At 47.6% G+C, this 15,833-nt stretch overlaps 1 pseudogene; it reads left to right on the top strand.

The window, feature by feature from the left end:
- LOC136451994 (uncharacterized) overlaps nt 1-15,833 on the top strand; it is a 58,548-nt pseudogene that overhangs the window by 30,115 nt on the left and 12,600 nt on the right.

The raw sequence follows: 15,833 nt of genomic DNA, 5'->3' as shown, positions 1-15,833 counted from the left end.
TAAAGAGCACCCTGGCCCGAAAACTTTTAGCTCGAGTTGCTCGGGGGGCTCCATAAGGGAACAATAATAAAGATTACCTCCCCTTTTCTTTTTACTATCACATAATAAACAACTTTGTCCTGGCAACGGAAACACATTCCATGTCTTTGATTACCCTATGTAACTCTGTTCTTACTCCCAACCGAACGCATCCCGCCTTTCCCTATGGATACGAGCAGTCGAGCCCCGCGGGCCACGCCCCGGACTCCCAAGGTCGCACCCTATGGGACAAACGGGCAGGTACGAGAGGGATAGGATAAGAATGAAGTTTATGCTAGGATATAAATAAAGAAAGGATATCGTGGTTCTGTCATAAGGATAGTACTGATGCATTCATTAAATACAAAAAAACTATTCACATGGGGACTCAGCCACAAAACTTTTATATTTTCTACTACTGCAAATATCACTGCGACCACCAGGAATCCGCTCGGTTCAGCTCCCTCGGCTTCGGCAAGCGCAACGGGTACCTCAAGGGCGTCGCACCCATAGATGCTCAGTAGAAGTACATGGAGCTCCTGACCTTCTCATATAGTCGAGGCAGCTACCAAGGTAGGAAGCAAAGGGATGCCCCATGTGGGCCATGTCGACTCCATCACGAACGACGAGCATGGGTCCCGATCGGGCATTTCCGACTAAAGCTCTCTGAGCCCCATCACTCCAGTCATCAAGGTAAACACTATCCAACCCCCTCTATTTCATATATCCATACGCGCATTTCATTCCATACGCCCGCGCCTCCCGAACGATTCGGGCCCTGAATCACCCGGGGGCTCGGGAACTAAGCATCGCACGTGCAGTGAAATGCACCAGAACACTCCGTGTTGCGTCATGAAGCGGCGGTTGCCTCATTCGACATGAGCAAACAACAAAGCCAGGGGAGAAAACCATAGATGAGCACCGTGCGGCCTTCGCCTAGTCTGGCAAACCGGGTCATCTCAACCTTCTCGTTCGATCCTAAACCTCTCGCTAGGCCCACAAAATCTCCATCGAGGGGAGGCTGTTAGGCCACCTAGGTCGATCTCTGGAATGACCTAGGCATCTACCGGGTTGCAGGTAAAGGAGTAGTGGAATGTCACAAGAGGGCTATGCCGATCCCGTCACGAACGATGAACCCGGATCCCGCTCGATCACACCCGTTAGCGAACTCATCGAGCTAGTCTTCAAGCCCAAGCGACCGGGACAAGCGACGAAACTCAGCCCCTTTAGTTGTGAGGAACCGGATGGGGTAACGCACATAACTCACATTGACCCCCACGAAGGCCCGACAAGGCTCGGGGGCTCAATGCCAAAAAACCTTGGGACCGCAACTCCAAACTCACGTCGATAGGATCTATGACATCCGGCTATGACTTGGGACCGCGACTTCGAACTCGTGTAACAGCTTCACTTCCGACTGCGCTCCAAAAATCAAGGGACCGTGACTCCGAACTCTCATAACGGCTTCACTTCCGACTACGCTCCAAAAAATCCAGGGACCGCGACTCCGAACTCGCGTGAAAACTAACTGAACTAACTACCTCGGCTGCCCAGGCTGCACCAAGGCCGAGGATCCACAACACCAGGACCCACAGGCTCGACTGTCCCCTGAACTAACCATTTCAGAACTACGGCGCGCACCAACGCCGGGATCAGTGAGCTCTCTCACCACCAAACTAACTCCCTCACCCGATCCCATGGCGCGCATCAACGCCAAGATCAGTGAGCTCTCTCACGCTCAGACTAACTTCCTCGCTCGACCCACGGCACACATCGATGCCGGGATCAATAAGTTGAAAAACGCCTCGGCTGCACAAATGACTCCTTGGTTGACAAAAATCCAACTCGGACTAAAAACATAAACACACGCCCGCTGAAACAATACCCCCCAGACGGTTCTGCCCGAACCGCCCAGGGGCTCGGGGCCTACACCCGCGGGTGCGCTCGTGCGCACCCGCCGACAAAACAGAAAACTTCCCCTGATGACACAGAACACCCCCCAGATGGTTCTACCTGAACCACCCAGGGGCTCAGAGGCTACACCCGTGGGTGCGCTCGCGCGCACCCGTCAACAAGACAAAAATCCCCCGGACGATTCTACCCGAATCATCCAGGGGCTCGAGGGGCTCCTGTCGGGTTCATAATCCCAGGGTCCCTCGAGGACCGGCTTCTGCGCCAAGGCTCAGCCCAAGAGTCTAAAAACAACAGGGCAAAAGGGCGGTCCAGCAACCGACCGAAAGGTCAGGCCCAAGAAGTGCAACGCCCGCTCGTCAGCTACTTCGGCCCACCTATCCGACCGGAGCGCTCGATTCGGGCTCCAGCCATCTTCGGACGGCCTCTCCGATCAGAAGGCCTGCCCCAAGCCCTACTTCTGACTCCGACCCCGCGTCTCTTCGACGGGGGTACGTTAGAACCCTCCTCGCCACTCTTCTCCGACCGGCGCAACCAAAGCCAACTAGGGCCATCCGATCGGGGATGCCCGCTCGAAAGGGACCAGGGATGAACGGAGAAAGCAGCACATGAGTCAAACCATGGCACAGGGACCATACCCTATACACCTGTGGGAACAGTGTTCCAAAACCGCCCTGACACAAACAATATTGTAGGTGCCAACATTTATCCCTACAGTATTGTAGGCGCCGCTGGACTCCCGTATGGCAAAAAGCCCCTCACATGCCTCTGGGCATCAATAGTGTTGTAGGCGCTGGGATTCACCATACCCGGTAAATGTAACACCCTAGGTGTTAGCCTTGCATAAATTGACTTGCATTGCATGAGCATGAGCATCAAGCATTCATATTTAAGCTTTTACAATTGAAACATGTGTTTGAAACATTTGCAACATTGCTTGTTATTTCATGTTTCCATGTGTATATGCATATGATCATGAGTGTAAACATGTAATTGGTTGATATGAGTCACAAAAACATATTAGCAACACTTAGGTTAGCAAATGGAACCTTGTTCATGAAGGTCACCTTTCATGATCAAGCACTTAAGTGATGTTATATGTGTTGACCTGGATAACCCTATGTGTGACCAAGGCATGAAATGAGTGTGTGACCTTGCAATCAGCTTCAACATGTTTAGAGTATCATTATGAACAACTTTGGTATTCATGGCTAAGGTTAAATGAGTCACTAAGTCATAGTTCCTGTATAAGTCACTATTTGAATGTAAAAGGTTTGACCAAGTTTGAACCACATGATAGAGACTTTGCATGTAGGTGGTCACTAAAGCAAAGTTGTAGTATTTGATAAGGGGAACAACTTTTGTGTTTGGGTCATAGATCGGTTTAGCACCTAACATGCTTGAATAAGGCCCTCAAAAGTCATCAATCCACTGTTTTCAACACTTAGCAATTTTTTCTAAGCTGCACTGACAGTTTGACAAGTTCGACTTTGGGAGGAAATAACTCGAGTTTGGTTGAGAATTAGGGCATGGGTTCTAAATAGAAATTGGAGCCGGTACTTAGGGCTACGAGTTCTGTTTAGGTTGTTGCACTAACAAGCTACAGATTAGGAGATTTAATTGCTTCAAATCGCGTCGTTAGGCTCGGTTCGGGGCTCTTATGGCCAGCCCGTTCGGTCTTCAATGGCCGACCGGCAACCGAGCATGGCCGCCGCATGGAGGGAACAAAGCCGCGTGTCACCACTAGTCTGAGCAGCCAGGCCACGTTGAGCCACAGCGCAGCTATGTCGGGCTAGTGCGCACCTTATCATCCCCAGCACTCGCCCGCTCCGTCCCCGCGCTCTCATTTCGTTCTCTGCCTTTTTCCTTCGCCCACCCACAGCAACCGCAGCCGCTGCAGCAGCGGACAGCGCCGCTGTCACCATTGCCGGCCACCCCGCTTGCCTTGCGCCGCGTCACATCGCTCCTCCGCCACCGCAGCAATGCCATTGCAACTCTGCCGAGCACCGCGCCAACTCTGCCGAGCACCGCGCCACCTCTGCCGAGCACCGCGCCAACTCTGCCGAGCACCGCAGCCACTCCACCGTCATCCCAGGGTCTCACCGCGCCCACATTTGCTTACTAACCGCGCCCGGTAAGTCATCATGGCCGCACCGTCTTCGACCGCCTTTCGCCATAGTGGTTGGTACTCTAGAACCGTCGTCGCGTGCAGCAGCTCGTAGACTCATTAGATCTTGTCGTAGCAGTCACCGCCGGTGTGGCGCCGTCGTCCTGCTCTGCCGCCACCGGAGAGGGTCACCGTCGGTGAATTTCGGTTGTTCTACGCCGAGCTCTGTATTGACGTGTGGGATCGACTGAACCAAGGGCTCCAGCTGTCTGTGACTCGATGGAGAATGCTAGTTCATCTGTTTTTAGTTTCGTTGCAAACTTTGAAAACAGTGATAAGTAGGGTGTAGAGATCCAAATATTGTGAACCAAATTTTGTAGTGTTCCTTAGGAAGTGTAGTATTTATGAACAATGTAAAATCTATTGCTTGACACCTTTTTGTAGGGTTTTCCGTTTCCGCAAAAATAACCCTTGCTAGCTTGTCATTTTTGCCTAGGGTGTTTTACTTTGTCAATTGGCATGAAACTTTTATAGTAGTCTTTTGGTAGCATTAGTAAGGCACTGTAAGTTTTTGAGAATTTATGATGCACATTTAGTATATGTTTATTATTTAACCTAAGTATCTAAATAAAATAATAAAGGCATTTAAATAAATACTTTGGGCTTTACCATTATGTTTTCTTGAGTGTATTTGGTATGCTTGAACTGTTGGTAGACTTTGTGTTGTCAAAATTTGAATGCTTACATGAAGTAAAAGTATTGTTGCTTTATAATTCGAGTTGGGAGGGTATTCGGACAGATTCTGTAGTTTGGTGTGTTGCATAGTGAAAATGATGTTTGCTGTAAAAATGGTTAATAACAAAGTTGTAGGTAACTTCTTCATGTATCTTGTGTTGAAATTTCAGGACCATAGGCCAAAGGGTTTAGGAGTTATAGCTGTTTAAAGTTAATATTTCCGAATTGCTTGCTCTCTGGAATTTCTGGTCAGCACTGGATTGATTGTCTGTTTTGGTTAAGATAAATTATGAATTAGCTTTTTGTGATTAAATAAGAGTTGTAGAAAATTTCATAAGCTTTCGAGAAAGTCCAAGATCACCACATTTGGATAAGTAGAACTTCAGTTATGAGTAAAACAAGTACCTGCTGTTTTGTAGTGTGGTACATGAACTGCTGAAGTGTTTGATTGAGTAATTAAGAAGAGACATGCACATACTCAGTAAAACACGATACACTTGTTATTACTTCAGCACCCTGATGTTAAGAATACATACAAGAATGCATTCATCATGTATCATCATATTATGCTGGTCGGCATGCATACATTCGCAATACCTTATGCCATATTCATGCATCTAGGATCGGAGGAAGAAATAACGTTGCTGGAGTTCGACGAAGTCGAGGAAGGGAACCAGCAGGAGAATCCTCAAGCCGCAGCTCCTGAAGGCGAGGTGCAGAACCCAGAAGAGCTTCCAGAGTGCGCTGGTCACCACCCCACTTCCTTTCTGAAAGGCAAGCCCCGGAGCATTCTAAGTCTCCCAGTATTTTACAAAAGATTACTCAAGTTCTTACGGTTGATGCATTAGGTTATAAGAGTTGAATGGAACCACTTGATGCATATAAATTCCTTATCCAGATATATACACCATTAACCCTGTGTAGGTCCAGGATAGAATATATGCTTAGCCATGCTTAGACCGGTAAAAGTCGGGTGATTTCCTGTCACCTGCGAGATATAGGTGGATACCGGAGCACGGTTGGCTATATTTGCTATCATGGAACAGAACCATGGGGTAAAAGAAAATCGAGGCTGGGCGGAGTCTATGCGTAGGTTGACTCATGTGATTCCGTCTGTGCCGATTAAGGACCGTACCATTGTTGGTGCTTCTGACAAGATTGAATGCATGCCTATCACTTAGCTAGATGGATAACTCGTTCCGACCGCGAAGCCAAGTAGCTCGACTCAGGCCGGGTCCCGTTCTATTGTGTGCTCCTTGTGGGGAGCCAGACTGGGTCCAAGGGTAGGCTGGGCCTGAACGTCCTGGCATTTGGTGTCCCCAATTGTGTGGCACGGTACGAACCCACAAAAAGTGGACCTGAGTTGTACCAAAGGTGACCTAAGGCGACTAATGATCTGGTCTGCCTGGGTTTGTGTTAGGAATAAATTCCTAGCTGGTCAAAATCGATTCGACTCGCCGTCTTTCCCGGATAGTGAGAAACTTGGCTAGTCCCAACATCGTAGTAACTGTGTTATGGAACATGATGGTTCGAATGAATATGGAATTACAATACCGGCTATGGTTACTATTGTATGCTTTTAAAATGATATACCACATGTTTGGCACAGATTAGTTGCTAATTTAGAGATGGATAGTTATAATTAACTTGATAACGGAATCATAATTGTATAACTGAGTTAATCGCTTTTATGCAAAATGTTGTCAAGCTATCTCCACTTATATAGCCTTGCATGATCCTTGGAGTCATTTTATTTCTGGTTTATGATGGGTAAGTCTAGCTGAGTACCTTCTCGTACTCAGGGTTTTATTTCCCATTGTTGCAGATGGCACTGTTTATCATGGTTATTGCAAGAGTTGCTTCTATCCCACTGTGGATGAGGAGTAAGCCTTGGGCAGGCTTCTTATTAAATCTTTCTACATGCTTTTGTGGATTGTGATACTATCCTGGCACTGTATTAAACTATGTTGGCAAATGCTACTTCAAACTTAATTAGCTTCCGCTTTTATCTATCAAACTCGGTTTGTAATAACTTTGTTTCATACTCTGATGATGGAAATGAATCTATGAACTTTCTGTAATATGTGACATGTATGTTGAATCATGTATGGTCTTGGTTGTTGTAAATCATTTATCGAGACCCGTCGTGGTACTCGACGGACTACCGGGTTTATATGGGTTCAAGTATGATAGTGCGACCACTTGCAGGCTGCCATTGTACTTGTACTCTTATAAATTGGTCGGTTCTACGACAGTAAACATGGTAAGACTCCTCACATGCCCTCTAGGCATCCAGCAGTATTTTATAGGTACTGATGTCAACCCTTCTTGAAGAAGATAGCGCAACCTCCCACGTGCACCTGACATTCTATAGTGACATCAACAGTGTTGTGGGCGCCTACCATTATCTAATCCTCATCGGCGTGGGCAACAAGACTTAAAAGCATCCGTACCCTCTCCCTCTCACCTGTAAAGCCATCCCCTTCATCTATAAAAGGGGATGCGCTCCCTCCAAGAGACCGATCGATTCAAGCTCAGTTCCTTTAGATTCATTAGTCCAATAGCTCACAACCACAGAACCGCCAAGTTCGGACCTCAAGCACTCGCTTGAACACTTAGCTCATTGCGGAGTCCCCGTCGCTCTTGGCCCTTCCGACCGGAGCCAACCGGGCCTCTCGCACACCCCATCTTTCTCCTTCTCGTTTGTAACCCCACAGCAAACTTTGAGCACCTAGGCTCAGGAATAAAGTCACCGACCGACCTTGACTGGACGTAGGGCATGTTGCCTGAACCAGTATAAATCCTGTGTCATTGAGTGCTAGGCCACCTCCGATCACAACGTACAGCAAAACTATAAATATTCACTAGTTGGTCACTTTCTGTACCGACAGGATTGCTCATGGCTTGTGTGATCCTCATCTTGTGTTGGTTGTGTGGCACCCTATTGAGGGTTTGGCGTGTGATGCCAATTAGGGCGTGAACCTCCAAGTGAGTGAATCGCCACAACGAGGAGTAGCTTGCCGGCAAGCAAGTGAACCTCGGTAAAAAATCATTGTGTTCATCATTTGATTCCGAGGTGATTGGTCTTCATTGATATTGATTCTTGTGATTGATTGGTTCACTCCTTGACAAGGCGGTATAACTATCTTGCTCACTCTTTTTACATTACCACAAACTAGTTGTCAAGCTCTTTAGTGTAGCTAGTTGTGAGAGCTTGTTAGTTTGGTTAGTGTGGCTCTTTAGTTAGCCTTTGAGAGCACACTAACTTAGTGTAGTGACATAGCTATTGTGTGGATAGAAACTATATCAACTAGAATTGTGGTAGGTGGCTTGCATTTTGGTAGGCTAGCGCAACACTTGCTTCGTCTCATAATTGTTTAACCGGTTTGCTAAGTGTTGTTGTAGAAATTTTTATTAGGCTATTCACCCCCCCTCTAGCCATTTAGGACCTTTCAACATGGACTTCATCGTTACGATGGAGGGAGAATTGGCGTAGGTTCCCGCTATCGTCCAACCTCTCCACTCCACTGGCCTCGACGCGATCGCCGAGGCGCTTGAGGAGCTACAGCTATACGCACTGGAGGCCCATGCCTTGGGAGCGACCAGCTCCTCGGCTTCAATTACAGCAGGCTAGAGGGCAAGCTCAACGCCTTCCTGGGACCCCGACCGTCCCAGGAGGACCTAGGGCGCCTCATGTTCTCGTTCGCTAATGTCATGACGTAGCTTATCGGAGGGGAGCCGCTCTCCCCGGAATACCTCATCCGAAGCGCCCCAATAGCGCCCCCGCTCGGTCTGCGCAATGACGTAGAGACCGTTGGCCACCTCGCGGCGCAATGCACGCCCTCATCCCCTACGAATGATGAGTTCATGGGGATGCCCGAATATGTCATGGAATCTTTCCACGACCTCCTCAACTTTGACTCTAGCAGGGGGAGCCATCACCCCTCGCGTGAATGTTTTATGGTAGGTACCCCCGAGGGATATGTCAAAAGCATCCATGAGGGAGAGGCTACCCCAACAAACAACCTCGACGATGAGGTCGAAGGGGATGCAGGGGCCCCACCTCGCCTGCGGGTAGAGCAGCTGAGGGCTCGGCACCAAGAGATCGAGGAAGCATGACTCTAGCTCGAGCAGGAACACACGGAGCTCAAGCGAGAGATCGAGCACCATGGAGATTGTGGGCACGCGTGTGCTGTGGCTCATGACATGAATCGGAGGATCATCGAGGATGACAAAGCCCTACCACACTTCTCCTAGGCAAGCCAGAACATCGCTGCTGCGGTGGCCTTGCTCCGGTGGCTTTCGAGGCCCACGACACCCGAGGACCATCGGGCCCATCGTGAGATTCACATGTCACTCGAGTGTGTGGCGGCGCAGCAGGCCAAGAGCTCATTGTCCCGATGATGCGAGCTCGACACCAGCCAGCGCACGCCCTCAGAGCAACCCGACAAAGACGTGTCAGTCCACCAGGCGTAGCAAGGTGGTAGGCCGCGCACCACGGTGAAAGCTCTAGTTTGGTTTTGGTAAATTGATAAAACCCTAAGTGCTAACCTAGTTTATCAAAGTGATTATGAGATAGGTGGCACATTCCAAGTGGTGAAGCAAATCATGATAAGATGATGGTGATGATCATATGCTTGGACTTGGAATAGAAGAAAGAAAAACCAAAAGCTCAAGGCAAAGGTGAAATTGATAGGAGCTTTTTTGGTTTAGTTATCGAGACACTTAGGATTGATAGCCATACTATTAAGAGGGGTGAAACTCATATCGAAATACGATTATCAAAGTGCCACTAGATACTCTAACTCATTGCATATGCATTTAGGATCTAGTGGAGGACTAACACCCTTGAAAATATTTGTGAAAATATGCTAACACACATGCACAAAGGTGATACACATTGTGTTTAGCACTTGGAAGCAAGGGTTCAAAACTTCATCGGCGGAGTGTCCGCCCGTAGAGTGCGGACAGTTTGACGATGCCACCTGCGCCCTGTATAGAAAAGATAGGTTTTCACAGAGTGCACCGGATGCTGGCCTCAACTAGACTAGAGCGTCCGGTCAGTGGAAGCAGTGAAGATGCTGGCGTCGGTCTTCGACCGAACACTGGGTCACTTTGTGACCAGACGCTGATAGGGCGACTTCCTCCGCGCCAATAGAGACATCTTTGCGTGGAGACCCTTGGACATGCTAGGCATTCCGAGAGAAGTCACCGAGCATGCCTTGAAGATCAGGCTAGGCTCCAAGATGGTGAAGCAGCGACTGCGTCACTTCGACGAGGAGAAACATAGGGTGATCGACGAAGAGATTGCGAAGCTTTTGGTGACCGGGTTCATCATGGAAGTATACCACCCCGAGTGGTTAGCCAATCCCGTTCTTGTATGAAAAAAGAATGGGAAATGGAGAATGTGTGTTGACTACACAGGTCTCAACAAAGCATGTCCAAAGGATCTGTTTCCTTTGCCACGCATAGACCAAGTAGTCGACTCGACATCAGAGTGTGAAACCCTTTGCTTTCTTGATGCGTACTCCGGGTACCATCAAATCATGATGAAAGAGTCTGACCAGCTCGCGACGTCTTTCATCACCCCATTCGGATCATACAGCTACATCACAATGCCGTTCGGCCTGAAGAATGCGGGGGCTATGTACCAACACTACATGCTCAAGTGTTTCAGGGATCTCATCGGGCGGACCATTGAGTCCTACATAGATGACATCGTGGTCAAGTCCAAATAGGTTGACTAGGTCATGGCTGACCTAGAGCAGACCTATGTGAAACTCTGAGCAAACGGCATTAAGCTCAACCCCGAGAAGTGCATTTTTGGGGTCCCAAAGGGTATGCTGCTGGGTTTTATCGTCTCCGAGCATGGCATCGAAGCCAATCCAGAGAAGATCTCGACCATCACAAGGATGGGCTCGATTTAGAACATAAAGGGGGTACAACGAGTTACAGGGTGGCTCACCGTGCTCACCCGCTTTACCTCGTGCCTCGGCGAACGAGGTCTCCCCCTCTATCAGCTTCTAAAAAAGGTCGACCGTTTTGAGTGGACACCCAAGCCCTAGGAGGCACTTGACAAGGTCAAGCAGCTCCTGATGAAGGCCTCGATCCTAGTCCCTATGACCGATGGGGAACCACTTCTGCTCTACATTGCGGCCACCACGCAAGTGGTCAGCGCCGCCTTGATGGTAGAGCAAGAAGAAGAGGGACACGCCCTCAAAGTGCAACGTCCCATGTACTTCATTAGTGAGGTCTTGTCCGATTCTAAGACTCGCTACCCCCAAATCCAGAAACTCCTATACACCATCCTTATCGTCAAGAGGAAGTTGTGTCACAACTTCGAGTCGCATCCAGTGATGGTCATGATGTCCTTATCGGCGAGGTCGTCCAAAACTGGGATGCCATAGGAAGAATCACGAAGTGGGCACTTGAGCTGATGGGTCAAGACATTTCATATGTCCCTTGGACGGCCATGAAATCTCAAGTGTTGGCTGATTTCATTGCAGAATGGACCGAGGCCCAAATGCCGCCAGCAGTTATCGACTAAGAGTACTAGACGATGTACTTCGATGGATTGTTGATGAAGAAAGGCACCAGCGTGGGGCTGGTCTTTGTTTCACCCCTCGGGGTATGCATGAGGTACATGGTTCGCATCCATTTCCCCTCCTCCAACAATGTGGCTGAGTATGAGGCACTCATCAATGGCCTAAGCATCGCTATCGAGTTGGGTATCCGATGGCTCAACGTCCAAGGTGACTCCCAGCTGGTCATCGACCAAGTCATGAAGGAATCAAGCTGCCATAATGCCAAGATAGCTACATATTGCCAAGAAGTCCGCTAGCTGGTGGACAAGTTCGATGGTCTCGAGCTCACTCACATCCTAAGGTGTCTCAACGAGGCGGCCGATGCACTGCAAAAACGGTGTCCGGCCAAGAGCCGGTGCCGACGGGCGTCTTCGCCAGCGATTAGTATAAGCCCTCGGTCCACTACGAGGAGCCAAAACAGACTGGTGATGGGCCACCTACCCTAGGCTCAGGGGCTAACCAGCCGGTGGCTCCATTCGACCCCGAAGTCATGGAGCTTAACGAGAATTCAGTGACAGAGCCTGACCCTGTGGCCGATTAGAGGACGCCTTACTGAAAGCTCTAGTTTGGTTTTGGTGAATTGATGAAACCCTAAGTGCTAACCTAGTTTATCAAGTGATCATGAGATAGGTAGCACACTCCAAGTGGTCAAGCAAATGAAGATCATGACATGATAATGGAGATGCCATGGTGATGATCAAGTGCTTCGACTTGGAAAGAAGAAAGAGAAAAACAAAAAGCTCAAGGCAAAGGTATAAATTGTAGGAGCTATTTTGTTTTGGTGATCAAGACACTTAGAGAGTGTGATCACATTTAGGTTTGATAGCTATACTATTAAAGGGGTGAAATTCGTATCGGAACGCGGTTATCAAAGTGCCACTAGATGCTCTAACTCATTGCATATGCATTTAGGATCTAGTGGAATGCTAACACCCTTGAAAATGTTTGTGAAAATATGCTAACACATGTGCACAAGGTGATACACTTGGCGGTTGGCACATTTGAGCAAGGGTGAAGAAGTTAGAGGTGAAAAGGAGTTAGTCTCGCTGGTCACAAGGTGACCGGACGCTGGTCTCTGAGGAACCGGCGCGTCCAGTCAGTTGTAACAGCAAAGATGCTGGCATCGGTCAAACGACCGAACGCTAGGTCATGGACTGATTGAACGCTGAGGTCTAGGGTCCGGTCATGTTGTCGGACAGCGCAGAAGAAAGTCACTGACTGACCGGACGCTGGTAGGGTCCAGTCAAGCCTGATCGTACGCGTCCGGTCGATGAAAATCATTTCTGGAACCTTACTGGAAATGACCGGATGCTGGAGGCTGAGCGTCCGGTTAGTTATAGCATAGCATCTAGTCAACTCAAGTGACCATTGAGATCAGGACACGTGGCTATCGTCGGGCGACCGGACGCTGTGGTCCAGCGTCCGGTCAACATGATCGGAGCGTCCGGTCAGCCCGTGTTGTGCCCAGTGAAGGGGTACAACGGCTCTATTTCATGGGGGCTTCTATTTAAGCCCCATGGCCGGTTGAAGCTCACACCTTTGGCCATTTTCATTGACATAGCAACCTTGTGAGCTTAGCCAAAGCCCTCCCACTCATCTCCATCATTGATTCATCATCTTTGTGAGATTGGGAGAGAATCCAAGTGCATTGCTTGAGTGATTGCATCTAGAGGCACTTGGTGTTCATGTTTCACTACGAGATTCACTTGTTACTCTTGGTGGTTGCCACCACCTAGATGGCTTGGAGCAGCGAGGATCATCGAGCGGAGGGTGGTGATTGTCTCTGGCTCCGATCGTTGTGATTGTGAGGGGTTCTTGACCTTTCCCCGGCGGAGAGCCAAAAGGTACTCTACTAGATTGCTCGTGGTTTATGTCATCCTCATCTTGTGTTGGTTGTGCAGCACCCTATTGAGGGTTTGGCGTGTGAAGCCAATTAGCGCGTGAACCTCCAAGTGAGTGAATCGCCACAATGAGGACTAGCTTACCGGCAAGCAAGTGAACCTCGGTAAAAAATCATTGTGTTCATCATTGATTCCGAGGTGATTGGTCTTCATTGTTATTCATCCTTGTGATTGATTGGTTCCTTCATCTACATGGCGGTATAACCTTCTTGATCACTCTCTTTACATTACCGCAAACTAGTTGTCAAGCTCTTTAGTGTAGCTAGTTGTGAGAGCTTGCTTGCTTGGTTGGTGTGGCTCTTTGGTTAGTCCTTGAGAGCACACTAACATAGGGTAGTGTCATAGCTATTGTATGAATAGATACTATCTAAACTAGAATTGTTGTAGGTGACTTGCATTTTGAGTAGGCTAGAGCAACACTTGCTTCGCCTCATAATTGTCTAACCATTTTGTTAAGTGTTGTTGTAGAAATTTTTATTAGGCTATTCACCCCCCCCCTCTAGCCATTAGGACTTTTCAAGTGGTATCAGAGCCGAGGTCATCGTGATTTAAGGCTTAACAACCTTCGGTGTAAAAATGGCTCAAATCAACAACACCAAGAAGCCACCCCAATTTGATGGATCAAATTATCCATATTGGAAGTCAAAGATGACCACACATATCAAGTCAATCAATAGAAGAGTGTGGAAGGTGGTAGAAACCAAAATTGAGATTGAAGATCCAGAGAATCCCACCGTGGCCGAAGAAGTGCTTCTCCAAAACAATGACATTGCTCTAAGTGCTATTCATGATGCAATTGATGAAAGAACATTTGAGCAAATCAAGAATATTGAGATGGCTCATGAGGCATGGAAGAAGTTGGAAGAATCATTTGAGGGCACTCAAGCTGTGAAGGGTGCAAAGGTATACATCCTCAAAGAAAAGTTTGCAAGCTTCAAGATGAAGGAGGATGAGAGTGTGCCAGAGATGTTCCATAGGCTTCAAGTGTTTGTCAATGATCTTAAAGCACTTGGTGAAGAGGTGAAGGACAAGGACTTCTCACATAAGTTCTTGAGATGTTTGCCTTCAAGATTTGGTACATTGGTCACCATTCTAGTGAGAAGCGGTTTGGACACCATGACACCAAACCAAGTATTGGGGGATATAATGACCGATGATACATATAGAGATGATGATGAGAAGGAAGAAAAGAAGGAGAAGAAAGATGAGAAGAAGGATGACAAGAAGAAGAGCATGGCATTCAAAGCCACATCATCCAAGGGCAAAGCTAAGCAAGAAACATCAAGTGAAGATGATGATTCATGGGATGATGATGATGATGGGAAGATGGCTCTCTTTGTCAAGAGATTTGGCAAGTTCATGGTGAAGAAGGGCTATCATGCTAGGAGAAAGAAGTCTTCATCTAAGAACAAAGAAGAGTCAAGAAGATGCTTCAAGTGTGGAAGCAAAGATCATCTTGTTGCTCAATGTCCATACAATAGCGACAATAATGATGACAACAAGAAGAACAAGAAGAAGGACAAGAAGGAAAAGAAAGAGAAGAAGGACAAGATGGCCTTCAAGAAGAAGAAGGGTGGTTCATATGTAGTCACTTGGGATAGCGATGCTTCATCAAGTGATGATGATGATGATAGTGATGATGTCAAGACCACCAAGAAGAAGGTTCTTGCAAGCATTGCTATCAATGAGAAGCCTTCTCTCTTCGAATCTTCATCATGCTTCATGGCTAAGGCCACTAAGGTACAATCTTGTGATGATGAAAGTGATGAAGAACATGATGATGAAAATGAACATGAAAATGATAGTGATAGTGATGATGATGAGCCTACCAAAGATGAATTGTTTGGCATGCTAGAAGATGCTAAAGAACATTTTGACATTAAGAGAAGAGAATGCACGAGCTTGAATAAGGAGGTAAAAGCCCTTAAGCAAGCCCTTGATGAGCTCAAAGCAACTCATGAGAGGCTAGAGGAAGCCCATGAGAAACTAGGCAAGGCTCACAAGAAGCTTGAAAAAACTCATTCTTCTTTGCTTAATGAGCAAAATAAAAAGAAGCATGTTGAAACTTGCAATATAGGCTTAACTTGTGATATAATTGATGAATCATTATCTATGCCTATCATTGTTGCTCCCACTAACTCTTCTTGCAGTACTTCCACCTCCACCTCATCTAGTAGTGACGGTCTCACTTATGATGCCTCACTAGTGGTTGAGAATGAGAACCTCAAGAAGGAGGTCAACAAGCTCACTCACACCTTAGCTAAGGCTTATGGTGGTGAGGACCACTTGCTTATGTGCTTGGGTAGCCAAAGAGCTTCTCTCTATAAAGAGGGATTGGGCTACACCCCCAAGAAAGGTAAGGCAGCCTTTGCTCCTCACAAGACTAGTTTTGTGAAGAAGAATGGTCGGTTTTGCACTAGTTGCAAGCAAGTTGGTCATGTAGAACAAAAATGCATGAACAAGAAATCACAAGCTAATGTATCCTTCACAAAGCTTGATTCATGCTATATGCTTACTAAGGGTACAAATGGTGTGAAGGCTAAGTTCATTGGTAAACCATGGATGGGCTCAAAGAAG

Source organism: Miscanthus floridulus, chromosome 5, assembly GCF_019320115.1.
Source record: "Miscanthus floridulus cultivar M001 chromosome 5, ASM1932011v1, whole genome shotgun sequence".
NCBI classification, from domain to species: domain Eukaryota; kingdom Viridiplantae; phylum Streptophyta; class Magnoliopsida; order Poales; family Poaceae; genus Miscanthus; species Miscanthus floridulus.
This window is presented reverse-complemented; position numbering and strand designations above follow the sequence as displayed.